Genomic DNA, 17,315 nt, shown 5'->3' on the forward strand with positions numbered 1-17,315 from the left:
ATTGGGAACACAGCATTAAGTGAGCCCAAGGTACATGATGAACTTGGTTTCGAAGTCTAGCAAAGGCTCAGTTTCTGAAATAGAGGGCATTTTCAGAAAAAGTTGTTTCCACAGTTAAAGCCATCAAGACTGGTCCTAAAGGGAGATTACTTGTGTTCCTAAGAAACAAAGGGAATTCTTTGACCTTATAGGCTCCAAGGGGCCAAGCTGGGAGGGGTCTCACACCACATGACATAGCGCACCTGCTGAGAGTCATAGATAAAAGATAAAAATAATTCAAGGTTGTCTTGGACTTTGGTATGGGGTTTGGACTGAGGATCTGAGTTAGATCTCCAGAGCCCACATACACACAGTCTTTTTTTTTTTTTTTTTTTTTTTTTGGTTCTTTTTTTCGGAGCTGGGGACCGAACCCAGGGCCTTGCGCTTCCTAGGTAAGCGCTCTACCACTGAGCTAAATCCCCAGCCCCACATACACACAGTCTTATGGGCACACACATCCTCATGGCCAAGTGCGCACACACACACACACACACACACACACTGAATAAATGTAAATTGTTTGCTTTGTTTTTTGAATAGAATCTGTCTTTGCTGAAGTTTTAGGGCTGTGAAGAGACACCATGACCATGACAAGGCATATCATTTAATTGGGACTGGCTTACCGGTTCTGAGGTTCACTGCATTAGTATCATGGTAGGAAGCATGGGCAGCATTCAGGCAGACATGGTGCTGGAGGAGCTGAGAGTTCTACATCTCAATCTATAGGCAGCAGAAGGAAACCGTGTGCCATACTGGGCAGAGCTTGAGCATATATAAGACCTCAAAGCCCTCCCCCACAGGGATGCACTTCCTCCAACAAAGCCACACCTCCTAATAGTGCCCCCTCCTGTGGCCAAGTATTCAAACACATGAGTCTATAGGGGTCATTCCTATTGAACGACCACAAAGTCTTTGAGTCCACTGTCTGTCTGTCCTAGAACTCACTGTCGACCAGGCTAACGTCAGACTCGCAGAGATCAGCCTGGCTCAGCTTCCCAAGTGTTGAGATTAAAGGCATGAGCCACCCCACTAAGCTACTAAGTGTAATTTTTAAAAAGTGAAAAGATAGAGGTTACGGAGATGACTCAGTGAAATTACCTTTAATCCAGATCTAGGGAACATGGTGCCCATCTCCTGACCTCTTTGAGAACACACACACACACACACACACACACACACACACACACACACCACAGGACACAGGACACAGACATATACACATACATTAAAAAAAATAAATCTTAAAAAATCTTTTTGAGAGTGAAAAGATATACCTTACACCATGGCTGGGGAGGTCACAGACCCTAGTGGGGCAGGTCCCACAATTGTTCTCTTACGTAGATATGTTGTATCCATCAAAACTGTCCATGGCCACAGATGGTGTTGCCATGAGTTTTGGTCAGGAAAGCCTCCTGGACAGTGGCCATTACTGCAGAGACTCCTAACTAGTCAAAGTTCTGAGAGTAGTGACTAGTGGACGAATTCTTGCCCTAAGGGGAACATCATTGTCATCCAGCCAAGAGTTAGGTTCCCGTTAGGGTTCTCTAGAGAAGCAGAACTAACAATGAGAATATATATTGAATGAGAAGGTATCAGATCGTCTTATGCCCTTACCGGAAACCTCAGCAGGAAAGTCTGCACTGAAGCAGGCAGCAGAAATGGAGTGGAGGATCAGGAATAGTTTGTTACATCCACAGCTCAGTGGAGTTGTCTCTGAAGCTCTGAACAACTGTACAGAGGGTGTTTCCATTCATTCATTCATCCATCCATCCCAGTATGTATAGCCTTTTCAGCACTATTTTTAAGTACTTCATCATTGGAAAGGTTAACTCCCTATCAGCCTTAGAGGGGCTACAGGTCTAAGACCAAAACAAGGAATCTCTTGCAGTCAGGCATGGTTACAGAAGCATAAAGTGCTGAGGTTAGGGCATTTTCCCTTCTAGTAAAATATGATAATTACAGGCAATAATCTGTCTCCCCAGATTGCTGTAAGCAACTGGTCCCTCCCGGTGGTCTCTACAGTTGTTTTCTCCTTTCATTTTGTTTTGACTTTATTTCCTCCTTCAACACAATAGGTTTAGTCCAGCAATGGCTATTTCTCACTGAAGAGACAGAATCCAGTAGTTGCCAACAAGACTGGGGGTCTCAGTTGTCCCAGTTTGACACGCCAAAGGCCGGAGGAATTCCTGGAGCACCACCGGTTTTCTGTCCAAGTTGAAAGCCAGAAGCTGTTTGTATCAGTGAGTTCACCAGCAAGAATGAAGGCCAAGAGAAGAAATACCATAATGCTTCTCTTCTGGGTCCTTTCACCACAATTTAGGCAGGGTCTTCCCACATCAATAAGGCAAGCAAGACATCCTCCCTCCCCAGACATTCCTCCAGATCAGCTCAGTGTGGAAAACCTTTCAGTGAGATTCTGTTCCCAGATGATTCTAGGCTGCACCAAGCTGTCAATTAAAGCTAAATACTACAATCAATCTCTCTCTCTGTCTCTCTCTCTCTGTCTCTCTCTCTGTGTCTCTCTCTCTCTGTCTCTCTCTCTCTGTCTCTCTCTCTCTCTCTTTCTCTCTCTCTCTCTGTCTCTCATACACACACACACACACACACCCCTCAAAATGTCTTAGTGGATGCTCTATTGTTGTTAAAGAGACACTATGACCAAGGCACCTCTTGTAGAGCACATAGGGGCTTACGGATAAGCACTGTTGAAACCAGGAATGTTACTCACGCAAGTCGTCTCCTCAACAGAGGGGATGTATAGCTGTTTACTACCAGGATGGCTGGGGTGGATTGTTAATGACTTGGTGACCCTTGCTACCTGTAGGACCAGGCCTCGCCCAAATCCCCCAGAGCGTTTATCCCAGACTCTCCCTCCTTAGACCTTTATCCTCCTTTGGCTTTGTCTGTCATCAATAGAACCCATCCTTCGGGGAGATGCCACATTTGCTTTGTGGCCTGGTGACCTCAGATCTTACAAACAAGAAGCTGTTTGTATCAGTGAGCTCACCAGCAAGAGTAAGATCCTTAAGGTATTGAACCCATGTTCAGGGTACACATCACATGTACTTTGCAAAAGTGTTCTGTAGTCATGCCTTAAGCTTTATTGGGCACATGGGATCGGGATCATTGATAACGAACTTTTTTTCCAAAACTGTACTGGATTTAAATATGTCTGATGGTCTGGTGTCAGACTCCAGAAGTTTCAACCAGCACCAACTGAGTTGTGCTGAAATTCTTATTTCGTCTGGATCGTTCCTCTGCCAGCTGTGATGCTTGCAGAGACCTCGAAACTCTTAGAAAAGAAAGCGTTTAGCTGGGGGCTTGCTTACTGTGTCAGAGGGTGAGTCTATCGTCATCATGTCAGGGATCATGGCAGTGTACATGGCAGGCACTGGAGAAGAAGATGAGAGCTTCATCCATCCAGGGAGAGAGAGAGAGAGAGGGAAGTGTTAATAACAAGGCTGGAGTGTTGTGGATGCTGTTTTCTGTCCACGTCATGGCTGCTACATTCACCAACTCACAGTGGCTATGAGTACACGTGCAAGACATGCACAGGGCTGGGGTGCAAGTGTGGGAAGGTATGGGGAAGTGTGGACGCAGGGCATGGTCCTGACTCGAGAATAGAGTTTAAATAGAAAGTAAGAAGCATGCATAACTAAACAGCCCGGCAAAGTGTGTGATTCTTGCCTACTAATTTACCAGTCTGGCCGGCAAGGTCATCTGATAAATTCTAAAAGATTTCACAGGAGATAAGCTTCTGCTCTGGCTGCTCCCAGCAGGAGATTTCCAGGGAGAGTTTAATTCCTGAGGGTCCTTTCTTTCAATAGTCTGATGGCACAAGTGTCTCTTTGGAATATATTCATTTCCGCCAATGTGGGCAATATCATTAAAAATTGCAAAATAGAGAACCTGACAGTAAATTGAATAGAAGATAGGCAAGGGATTAAAGAGAACCTAAATGAATGCAGTCAAAGCCATGACCCTGGAGAAGATATTACTTAAAAAATATGCTTTAAGAGCATCAGAAACTCAAAACAACACCAACACCACCACCAAAAAGCGTCCTTCGTAAACTCTGAGTCTGGGGATATAGCTAGGGTGGCAAGGAGGGTGCTTGTTTCGCATTCACAAAGTCTCCAGTTCAATCCCTAGTCCTGCACGAATAGAACATGATAGAATATTGTTGTAACCCTAGCACCTGGGAGGTAGCAAGGAGGATTAGAAATCTAAGGTTGGGGCTGGAGAGATAGCTCAGTGATTGAGAGCACTGGCTGCTCTTCCTCGAGTGCCCGGGTTTAATTTCCCGAGTCCACAGGTGACAGACAATTATCTCTAACACCAGTCCTAGGAAATCTGATACCTTCCCTGGGCACCAGGCATCCAAATCACATGGTGCAGAGACATGAATGCATGGAAAACATATATAAATGAATAAAGTGTGTGCAGGTGGTTGTTGTAAGAGCCCCAGGCCCTTAGGAGGCCCCTACAGCTTAGCACATCTGACTCCATGTTGGAAGTGCTATGCAGGTCATAAAACTCAGCATATAAACAGCACTGCTTGCCAAAACTTTCTGGGAAAGTCTCTGTGGTAATTTGAAAATGTGTAGCCCAGGGAGTGGCAATATTAGGAGGTGTGGCTATGTTGAAGGCGTGGCCTTGTTGGAGGAAGTGTATCACTGTAGTGGTGGGCTTTGAGATTCTCTAGCCATGTGGGAGACAGTCTTCTGTTTGCCTTCAGAACAAGATGTAGAACTCTCAGCTTCTCCAACGCTATGCCTGCCTGGGTGCAGCCATGCTTCCTGCCTTGATGATAATTGACTGAACCTCTGAACCTGTAAGCCAGCTCCAAATAAATGTTGTCTTTTATAAGAGTTGCCTTAGTCATGGTGCCTCTTCATGCAATGGAAACCCTAACTAAGACAGTCTCTAACTGTATTAACCTTGCTTTTTAGCTTCTGTAGTCTGGCTAACTGTTCTTAACTGAAATACGCCAACCCTTGGCTTTTCCTGAGAAAGACTAGGGGCTACACTGGGATCCTCAACACCCAGTTTAGTCACCAGGTGACTAATGAGACCTTCTATTGGCTTAAACCCATGTCTAAGCATTCTCTGGTGAACACTGTACAACTCTTGTGAGCCACAATATGCATGCTGGAAAGTGTATTCTAGCTCACAGTTTTAGAGGGGTTGGTTCTTGTTTTGGGCCTGGGGGCATATGATGACAGGGCAGAGCAATACCCTTTACTTCAGCCAGTTCATGAAAGAGGAAAAGAGAGAGGCTGGGAATGGGGTGTGGTAGAGAGATGGATCAGTGGTTAAAAGCACCACAGACTGTGCTGGAGTGCCTCGGTGGGTCATAAAACAGGTTTCCTGTAGGATTACAGTTGACTGTCTCTTTCTGCTTACCGTTTCTCAGTGCTGCTTCAGAAATCTAACACTAAGAACCCGAGTTTGATTCCCAGCACCCATATGGTACCCCACAGCCATCTGTAAATCTGGTTCCAGGTGGTTTGATGCCCCTTTCTTGTCTGCGTAGGCACCAGGCATGCATGTGCACCAATTAGACATAAATACAGGCATGAAAACTCATACGCATACAATGAAAATCAAATGTTGGGCTGGAGAGATGGCTCAGCGGTTAAGAGCACCGACTGTTCTTCCAGAGGTTCTGAGTTCAAATCCCAGCAACCACATGGTGGCTCACAACCATCTGTAATGAGATCCGATGCCCTTTTCTGGTGTCTGAAGACAGCTACAGTGTACTTACATATAATAAATAAATCTTTAAAAAAAAAAAAAAAAAGAAAAGAAAATCAAATGTTGGCTTGGCATGATGGTACATGTCTTTAATCCCAGCACTTGGGAGGCAGAGGCAGCGGGATCTCAGAGTTCGAATCCAGCCTGATCTACACATGCAGACCAGCCCAGGCTACATACATAGTGAGACCCTTTTGATGATGATGATGATGATGATGATGATGATGATGATGATGACAACGACGACAGCAATGACGATGACAAAATTTTAAAACAAAAAAAGAGGTTGGGGGATTAACTGTTCTTTTACATGCATTTCTACAAGGGATAAGGGCACACAACTCAAAACAAAATGAGGGTCCTGGGGCACGAAATTGTCTTCTGTGCTTGTCTGTTTCTGTTCTACCACCGTCCACACCCTAAGAGCTAGAAGCAAAACCTTCAGCACGGATGTTTGGAAACTAAAGCACAAAGCAACAAAATGGAAGCCTGGTCTCACATCAACTCTACAGCTACCCTACAAGGAAAGGCTACAGGGAGACCAGCAAACTGGACCACTTGGGGAGGAAAAAGAGTTTACTGGGGTTGGGTGGCGACAACAGTGCATGCCTTTAATCTCAACACGCAGGAGGCAGAGGCAGGAGGATCTGGGAATTCGAGGCTAGCATGGTCTACAGAGTGAGTTCCAGGACAGCCAAGTCTACACAGGAAACCCTCTCTCAAAAACAAAAAAACAAAAACAAACAAAAAACGGTTCACTGGGGGAACAAACTGGGGCTACCTCTGAGAGCAGAGGAGAGCCAACTTGTTAGGGACGGCAGGCAGGTTTTATCTGACAGCCAGAGGGAGAGCTCGGGCAGGTGAGCTCTTTGAGCTGATACAGGCTGGTCATATTAATCCTTAATCCAGAACTAGATGCCCTCAAGAGGACGGGACGGGAGTGTGGGCAGATAAAGGAGGTATTGGATTTTCTTGCTAAGTAGAAATCTGACTTTTGAGATTCCTGAGGAAAGCTGAGTTTGAGCTTCCATTTTCCCAATAACAATCCTGCTTACCCAGTCAGAATGCTTCCCTTTAGGACACAGTCATAGGCACTGCCACTGGGTATCCATGTTGGACCTAGTAGACCAGGTATTTTTGTTTGTTTTCTTTGCTTTTGGTGGGGCTTTCCTTTTTATTCCCCTTCACTTCTTTGAGACAGAGTCTCACTAGGTAACACAGGGTCTCACTAGGTAATAACAATGGTCTAGAACTCATTGTATAGACCGGGCTGGCCTCAAAATCAAGACAGATCCACCTCCCTCTGGGATTAAAGGCATGGGCCATAGGTGCCGTACCTGGCTTCTGTGTTTGACTTTTGGAAGATTAATTTATTTCAATTTTATGTGTTCTTAACTGCTGAATCATCTCTCCTGCCTCATGTATGTAGAGTTCTGTAGAATATGTGTGTATGTGTGTGATTTCATAGGTACTTTATACAACTTTAATTATGTCATACATAGTTTTGTTTTAAACATAAACATTAAAATGTTTGTCATATATTATTCAACACATGATAATAATTTAATATTTCTTTTATTGTTTGTATTTATGGGGGTACAGTGAGTGTATAAGTACATTTGCAGTGTATGCATGTTGTGGAAGGCAGGGATTGACCTCAGAGGTGTTGGTTTTTAAATGTTTATGTGTGTTTGTGTGTTTGTGTACGTGTGCATGCAGTGTCCTTGGAGACCAGAGGGGCACTGGACCCTTTGGGACCAGAGTTACAGATGATTGTGAGCTGCCATGTGGATGCGGGAATCAAACCTGGGTTGCCCTCTGAAAGAGCAACCAGGGCTCTTAACCACTAAGCTCTGTCTCTAGCCCCTTGTTTTGTTTTCGACACAGGGTTTCTCATTAGCCTGGAACTTGCTATGCTAGGCTGCTGACCAAGGAGCCAAGGATCCATCCACCTTCCCCGTCTCTCTGGATCTGGGACTCCGGGTGCATTCTACCATGTCTGGTTTGTTTTTAAAAAAACAAAAAACAAAACTCAGGTGCTGGGGATCCAACTCAGGGTACATGGAAAGCACCCTACTGGCTTAGCTGTTTCCATAGACCTATTTGTTTGTTTGTTTACTTATTTATTTTAGGTTGACTCTCATTGTGTAGCCCAGGCTAGCCTCAAAATCAAGACAGCTTCTTGCCTTTACCTCTCATCTGCTGAATCCTGCCCCAGGCTCTCCAGTGTCAGGATTATCAGTGGCTTCCATGTGCTAGGCTAAAGTACAGCTCTACCCTGACTCCTGCAGCAGCCGGCTGAGCCCCCTTCCTGAGATCCCTCTACTCAGGAGAAGACAGATTCTTGACACATAGTTCCTGCAGGAAGCAGTTGTGGGTTTCTGATTGGCAGGGATAGTGTTAGGGACCATGAGGTGAAGCCCTAGGTTAGAAGGCCTATGAGGTTAAAGAGCACATTTGTTAGTTTTCTGGGTTTTTTTTTTTTTTCTTTATTGTAAGTGAGGGTTTAATCTTGCTTTTGAGGTTCCCAGAAAAATGCCTGGGTGGGAGTCAGGAAGAGAGAAAGCAGTATGGTCTTCTTCAGGGTCACACAGGCTCTGGCTAATCTAGCATTGCTATTTGAAACTAATCCCACACAGAAAGAGGTATTGCATCTATTTTGGGCAGGCGGCTGGTGCTGACCACTGAGCCATGTTCTTTGGTCTTGGTTGCTGAGAGTTTTCAACCAGCCTCCCTCCTCCCCTCCTGAGTTCCCTTAATTTCCCCTGTCTTTCTTTCCTGCCTCAGGATTATAGACATTAGCCCCACAGTCAGCTAAATTGATGGTTCTCATGTCTGGCCGTCTACTGCAATTAACCAGAAGGAATATACAACAGCAGAGTCTAGATCCTACTCCACACAGTTTGACCCAGAGCAGCGGGGACCTTAGACATCTTTACATGATTCAGTGAGACCCTTTTTTTTTCTTTATTTTTTCTCTTTGAAACCAAGTGTCACTGTGCAGCCTATTAGAACTCACTAGGTTAAGCTCAAACTCACAGAAATCAGCCTGCCTCTGGCTGAGGGTTGAGATTAAAGGCACATGCCACCACGCCCAGTCTATGTAGTGCAGGAAACAAAAGAGCCTGGCATCCTGCATGTGAGGCAAGCACCCACCAACTGAGCTTCATTTCCAGGCAAATACCCTTAAGTGTTTACTGGTTCATGGAGCGTGGGGGCCAGTCCCAGCGTTTAAGTTAAATACAGCTTCACCTTCTCTCTACCTCCCAGCTAAGTTTGAACTGAATTTCCCAGAAAGGGGGTTGTGGGGGAGCCTACGTTAATGATTCTACAGAGCTGACTGATTAGAACCTCCGGATTGTAGAGAGTTGGAATGTTGCAGATTCAGAGACGAATTATCTTGAGCAATCTTTGATCCCCTTGCATAACTTTCTATTGCCCACATCTGTGTGTGAACTGTGTGTCACTTGCAATGTGGTGGGGTGTATTAGATCACTACTATTCACCAATCCCAAAGCCAATAGCCACAGATAGCATCTCAAAGCATTATATATATACATATATACATATATACATATATACATATATACATATATACATATATACATATATACATATATACATATATACATATATACATATATACATATATACATATATACATATATACATATATACATATATACATATATACATATATACATATATACATATATACATATATACATATATACATATATACATATATACATATATACATATATACATATACATACATACATACATACATATATATATATATATATATATATATATATATATATATATATATATAAAATCTGCTCGCTTGATGTTCTCACTAATTTCATTTATGGCTGCCCTGTTCTGTAACTGCGAAAACTTACCATGTTTGGCATTGTCACCGCTTTCAGCATAAACTCACTGTCTCCCGTTGGTGAGAGCTGTGTGTTGCTTCCATGGAAGGAACTATGAAGTCTGAAGGAGTCTGGGCGCTCCCTTGGGTCACCATTTTCTTCCTAAGCAGAGAATGCTTGTTACTTTATTGGAAAACTGGAGATGGGAATTAGTAGAGAAAGAGGGTTTGTATTTAAAATTTTGGCTAGAACTAGGGAGACAAGAGCCCCCAGCTTCTTTCTACATTGTTTGCAGCAGTGTTGTGATTTCTAAAAATGAAGGAAGCGCAGGGCAGTGCACAGGCTCAGCCGTGAGGTAAATTACCAGTCCTGGTAAGCGGTTACCCTGGGAGATAGCGCCACCTCTGGCTTGCTCCAGAGCTCCAGCCTGGGGCTTTCTGGATAAATTTTAATTCTTTAGAGCCCTTGTTAGAGAGCTTAAACTCCGAAGAGAAAAAGATTAGGGAAAAAGATTAGAGAAAAAAGGAAAGGGATCAACTGGTCAGATTAATTTTACCTCTGAAGCTGCTTCTGGTGGCCTGGTCGAAAAGGACCTTAGTGAGCTGGATAGTTTTATGTCAACTCGTCACAGACTGAAGGCAACTGAGAGGAGGGAGGCTCAACTGAGACCATGGCTCTATACACCAGGCTGTAGGCAAGTCTGTAGGGCATTTTCTTAATTAGTGATTGATGGACAAGGCCCAGCCCATTGGGTAGGGTGGACCGATGGTCCTGGGTTCTGTAAGAAAGCAGGCTGAGCCATGAGGAGCAAGTCAGTAAATGGCACCCTTCCACGGCCTCTGCATCATCTCCGGCCTCCAGGTTCCTTTTTGGCTTCCTTTGATCATGAACAGTGCTGTGGAATCCTAAGTCAAATAAACTCTTTCCTCCCCAAGTTGCTTTGGCCATTAAGTTTCATCATAGCAATTGTAACCCTAAGACATTTAGCTTTAAGGCAACCTGCCGCTGGACTCCCATGGCTCTGTCCCATGAGGGTGGTGGCCTGGAACATCTTCTGCCCTTTCAAACTCCAGCTTCAGTGCATTGCTCTAGCTCGAGCTCGTTATTCCTTAGAATTTTTCAGCCTTTGTAGCTCAGAGCCGAAGGGGATGTCCCAGGACATCCTTCCAGAAGAGGGCGCTGTTTCGCCCTCGCTGAAATCATTCTGAGCGTCATCATGTTGTAAGGGTCCCAGCGCTGGCAGGAGCCAAGCTATTCCAGAGAGACTCTTGTGTTCCTTATAGCTTTCAGGAGGCAGAGGCTAGTGGATCTCTGTGAGTTCCAGGCCAGCCTGATCTACAAAAACCCTGTCTCAAAACAAAACAAAACAAAACAAAAAGAAAGGTCTACAGTTGCTAGAAAATTGTGCTTGATAGAAAACAAACAAGCCGACCCAACCAACCAGCCGAAAACCCTCCTCTGGCAAGGGTGTGCCAGATACTCATTTTAAAACACAGAGGCAGAGGCAGATGAATCCTAGTGAGTTCAAGGCCAACCTGATCTACAGAGTGAGTTCTAGGACAGCCAGGGTCACACAGAAAAACCCTGTCTCAGAAAACCAAAAGAAAACCCACCACCAACAAAACACATTTGTTTGTTTGTTTGTTTGTTTGTTTGTTTGTTTGAGAAACATTGTCTTGGAAAAAAAACCAAAAAACTGAAAACTTTATTTACTTGAGAAAACCAAAGGAAAAGCCATTACCACCAAAACATTATCAATTAACTTAATTAATTGTATATGTATGTATGTGTGTGTGCATGAACTCCGTGATGTGCATCATGAGAATCAGTTCTCTTCTATCAAGAGGATTCAAGGGATTGAATGCGGTCATCAGGTTTGGTGGCAAGTACCTTTAACTATCTTTCTGGTAAGTTGAGCCATCTTGCTAACCCATGAGGATGCCCCGGACTTGCAAGGTAAGAACTTTACTTAAGTGTATAGTGGGGCTCTTGTGGATATAATTTGCCCAAGCTGAGCCCTGCCCAGCCATTTTAGCCTTGACTGGAAAAACTGGGTAGGGACACTTCACTTTCCTGGTGCACCTGGGCCCTGGAAACCTGGAATGGGCTTTGGGGCTTTAGCAAAAATTCCCTTTTGAGTGAGGCGGAAGTGGCAAAGGTCTGCCTGGAGGAGTCTTGCAAGCTGAAACAATGGGTAGCTTAAGAGATAAGGAACAAGACTGCAGTTGGAAACCCCATGGATTCCTGAGCAAGATCTCTTGGGCTTTGTCCCTACACAGCAGGAGCAGCCTGGAGGCGGGGCTGGGAGTGGGGGCGGTAGGGATCAGAGGCTGACTGCCTCTCCTATGGTCTAGTGAAGGACTAGAGGGTGGATAGAAAAGGCAGAAAACAGGGTGATAGTAACATAAGCTATTTACAAAATTCAAGCTCTGGCTGAGGTGTGGCTCAGTAGCACCATGCTTAGCCGGTGAACCCAAGGCTCTGGGGCCACCATCAACTCTCTGAAATGAATACTAGAACAAAAAACAAAAAAATGAAGAGTCAAGGCTCAGAGTATAAATAACAATTCTTTGAGTTTATGTATGGTGTATAGTGTGGTATATGTATGGTGTATATATGTGTGTGGTGTGTGTGGTATATGTGTGTGGTGTGTGTGGTATATGTGTGTGGTATGTGCCATGCATGTGCAATATATACCAACAGTATATCTTATTTTTTAAGATTAATTTTATTTTATGCGTATAGGCGTTTTGCCCGCACGAACATCTGTGCACCTGTGCATATGTCCAGAGCCCACGTGGGCCAGAGGAGTGCACCAGATCCCCTGGAACTGCAGTCCCAGGTGGTTATCTACCATGTATAGGACCTGGGACTCCAACTCCAGTCCTCTGCAAGAGCAGCAAATGCGCTTAACTGTTGAGCCTTCTTTCCAGCCTTCAATGGGGAGTTTTAAAGAGAATGGGAATATGTGCAGATTTCCATCTTTAGAAGGTAACTCTCGATAGTATTTAGAAGGAAAATGGTAAACACAAGAATAGGAACCAGATGTCTGGGCTCTTGACTCAGCAGATAAAGGCACTTGCCACTGAGCCTGAGCACCTATGTTCAATCCCTCGAACCAATGTACTAAGAAAGGTTTTTAGAAGGTGGGGCCCATGGAACAAGCCAGTGAACAGCATTCTTTCCGTAGCCTTTGTTTTGGTCCCTGTGTCCAGGTTCCTGCCCTGACTTCCCTTCATGATAGACTGTGACTTCTACCTGTAAGCCAGGGAAACCCTTTCCTCCCTGGTTGGTTTTAGTCAGTGTTTGATCACAGTCACAAAAAGCAAACTAACATAGTAATAAGGTATAGCACACATCTACTTATAAACTCCAGTTCCAAGGAATCCAATACTTGTGGCCTCCAAAGACACTTGTGTCTTATGTGTACATCCTTCTTTCTCTTACACACACACACACACACCCCTATCTCTCTATGTATCTATCATCGACCTATCAGTCAATCATCAATTTATCTGCCTATTCATTTGAGGCAGGTCTTACTGTGCATCTCTGCCTTTTACTTGCTCCCTACCTAAGTATAACCTTCCAGAGAGATATCTCTTGTGTGCACGTGGCACTGGCATAGCATGGAAACTGTATGAATGAAGAAAGCGCGTGTGGTGGTTTGAATGTGCTTGGCCCAGGGAGCGGCACTGTTAGGAGGTGTGGTCTTGGAGGAAGTGTGTCACTGTGTGGCTGGGCTTTGAGACCCTCCTCCTACCTACCTGAGGGATTGTCTTCTCCCATTTGCCTTTGGAACAAGATGTAGAGCCTCATGTCAGCTTCTCCTGTCTGCCTGGACGCTTCCTGCCTTGATGATAATGGGCTGAACCTCTGAACCTGTAAGCCAGCCTCAATTAAATGTGTTTTATAAGAGTTGCCTTGGTTATAGTGTCTCTTCACAGCACTGGAAATCCTAACTAAGACAGCAAGCATGGGGTTGGGGATTTAGCTCAGTGGTAGAGCGCTTGCCTAGGAAGCGCAAGGCCCTGGGTTCGATCCCCAGCTCCGAAAAAAAGAACCAAAAAAAAAAAAAAAAAAAAGACAGCAAGCATATTTGTCCTCTTCTTCAAGAGCTGCCACAGTGTGACTGTGGGCTGTTATATACGCTATCTTCAAACAACCCGGTTGAGTGTATAACATTGCAGGTAAGGAACCCAGAGTGGTGCTTTGCCCTGGGTTATCTGGATGTCACAGCACCCTTAGACTCAATCAACTGAGAATCACACTTATTTTTTAAGGTTGTCCTCTGACCTCCCTCTGTCGGCGCCAGCACCGACCTGGTACTGAGAATCGACCTGGTACTGAGAATCGGGCGAAAGCCTACGGGATGAAAGAAGCACACACACAGGTTATTCGTGTCAAGCCAGGAGAGGAAGAGAGAGAGTCCTGTAGCTTTATTCACCACTTATATACCCAAGTTCCCCAGGTAATATCTGGGAAGCACAGTGGGAAACCCTGGCTCGTGACTACCTGGCTCGTGACTTCGGTAACAAAAGACCGACTTCGAGATCTGAATTAATTAGGGAGAAATCTGAGAAGACCAGCCTAAATCTCCAGGATAAAGGCTGAGGAAGTAAAAGGCAGAAGTAAGTTGACCACCACCCAGGTGTGGTCCAGGTGTGTCGGTTCCATATGCATCAGCCGGGCTCAGCAGAGGTCATGCAGTGGAGATACCGGGTGTTTACTACTTGGTCTGGTCTTTTCTTCCTGTGCCGTAAATACATGGGAGAGGCTCTTAGGAGTATGTGTGGCCAAAAGTCACATAGCCACTTTGAGCTATCCAGGCCCAAATCCAATATGGCTCACTACAACTCCCCCGTTATTTATTTATAAAAGACCATTAGGTGGAGGTAGTGGTCTGAGAGAGATCAGACATGCCTCACAAAGTGCCCAGCTCGGCCATGGCGAGCCACTCTTGCAGTTAGGACTGCACCCCAATGGCTAGGAATGAACTTATGCTGTAACACACCGTTCTGGGCTATACGTGTGTGTTTATTGGGGGAGAAACTGGGCAGAGGAGCATTTGACCGGCCCGTACATTTAAACGGGGTGTAGCCACCTCTGTCTTAGGATCGACCTCTCAAACCCCAGCCTTATCTGTCATAGGATCACCTTGTCGCCCCCAAGGTTCCTGTCTTAGATTGGTCAAGGGTCAGAGGAAGTTGCCCGTCCCTGAGGATAGCTACATTGGATCATCTTGTCATTCCTCTTACTTGAGCCCAGGGGCGAAAGAGTAGGAGCCAGATGGCATTAATTTAAGAGATTGTGGAAGTTGAGCCTCTCCCGAAGTGATGGGCACCTCATCTGGTTCTCCTCAGCTGCTATGGCTATACCACCAAGGGCCCTAGTCAAGCAGCTCCTGTAATAAAATTTAGAATTCCCAATTGTTAGCAACTACTCCAGAAAGTTCACCCACTGTGCTTGCCTAACAATAGATTGGGGGAGGGTAACTCCAGACACTGCAGACACAATGGCTGCAGCAGTGATGGCTGCTACAGTAGCAGTTAAGGCAGCAGGAGTCACCAGGGGAATGAGGGGGGCAGGGGTAACAGCTGGAGTCCAGTTTTCTCCAGCAAGCAGCAGTGCACAAAGGGTCGAAGCGCAGGCCGCAGTGGGACGGGACACACGCAGTGGTCAGCAGGCAGGGCAGCTGCTTTTTCTGGCGTCCTATTGGTGGACATCACTGCTGACTGGAGTGTGCTCCTTATTCCCACTGGTATCAGGATCACGGTCTCCATCGGTACCGGATTCCATGGAGACAGGACGAACACAACGTTCAGGAATCCAAATGGGTGCTTCAGCATCTCTAGGAAAAACACAAGCAGAACCCCTAACCCTAACTAAGACAGGGTCAGGTCCCTTCCATACTCCTGAGGCCAAATCTTTCCAACGGACCATACCTTCCTTGTGTCTTTTTCCTTTCCAATGTCTATCTGCTGCTGAACAGTTATTCTTATCTACTAACAAAAAATTTAAAATATAGGTAATAAAGGCAAGTTTAGCAGGTGGGGAATTCTGGTCCCCTGTTTTAGTTTTTTCAAGATAATTCTTTTTTTTTTTTTCCTTCTTCTTTTTTCGGAGCTGGGGACCAAACCCAGGGCCTTGCGCTTCCTAGGCAAGCGCTCTACCACTGAGCTAAATCCCCAACCTCAAGATAATTCTTAAGTGTCAAGTGAGCTCTTTCTACTATAGCTTGTCCTTGAGGATTATAAGGAATGCCAGTCTTATGTACAATATCATAATCCTCACAAAATTTTCTAAAAGGCCCACTAGTATATGCTGGACCATTATCAGTTTTTAATTGTCGTGGGACTCCCATAAAGGCAAAGGCCTGTACGCAGTGACTTCTAACATCTTTAATTTTCTCTCCACTATGAGCAGAGGCAAAGAGCAGGCCAGAATAGGTATCAATAGACACATGGACAAACCGTAGCTTCCCAAAGGAAGAAATATGGGTAACATCCATTTGCCAAATATCATTAGGTTGTAACCCTCTTGGGTTAACCCCCAAATTGGGAGAGGAAATAAACGGGGCACACCGGGGACATTGACTGACTATTTGAGCTGCTTGTTCTTTAGTTATTCCATTGTGAAACATCAAAGAGCTAGCATTAAGATGAAATTTTCTGTGCATTTGTAAAGCTTTATCATAGGCAGTACCATTCATTAACACATAGCAACATGAAGATCGAGTATAAGAATCAGCTAATTCATTGCCTTGTGCCAAGGGGCCAGGTAACATGGAATGACCTCTTATGTGGCCCACAAAAATAGGTTCCCGACGCTGCCACAGCAAGGCCTGTACTTGTAATAAGCAGGCACAAATGGATGAAACAGGAGCAACGAAGGCAGCGGTCTCAAGGGATGAAACAATCTGAGACACATCACACTATCAGTGTATATGTTGCAAGGTTCATCAGGAAACATAACCAAAGCTAATTGTAAGGCTTTCAATTCGGCTAGCTGTGCAGAACAATTAGGAACCTCTACCTTCCCTCCAGACACTACCACAGCACTACCATTGAAGGAACCATCAGTAAATACTAAACGAGCCTTTTGTAAAGGAGAACTAACAATGATTTGTGGAAAAATTACCGGATGCATTTTGAAAAATTGACAAATCTTACTATCAGGATAATGGTTATCAAATTGACCAACAATTGTGCATATTAAAATAGCCCAATCTGTAAGTCCCTGGGCTAAATGCTGTAGCTGTTCTTTGGTATAAGGAGTAATAATAAGATCTGGTTCTTTACCAAAAGTCTGTAAGCTAATTCTTTGAGCCTTGAACAGTAATTGAGCAACGGCCTGAGGATAAGCCACCACTATCTTCGCAGGTGAAGCTTGTAAATAAACCCACGTTAAAGGTCCATCTTGCCAAAAAAGTCCCATAGGGGAATAGGCAGATACAAAAATCAGAAATAAAAGAGGTCTAGAATAATCAATATAATTAAGATGAGCCTCTTCCAAAGCCCGTTGTACTAAATTTAAACATTCACGAGCTTCCGGTGTTAATTGTCTAGGTGAATTTGGAGAGGAATCGCCTTTTAAAATATCAAACAATGGCTTCAACTGTCCTGTGGTTAATTTTAACGTCGG

Source organism: Rattus norvegicus, chromosome 4 (genome assembly GCF_036323735.1).
Source record: "Rattus norvegicus strain BN/NHsdMcwi chromosome 4, GRCr8, whole genome shotgun sequence".
NCBI classification, from domain to species: domain Eukaryota; kingdom Metazoa; phylum Chordata; class Mammalia; order Rodentia; family Muridae; genus Rattus; species Rattus norvegicus.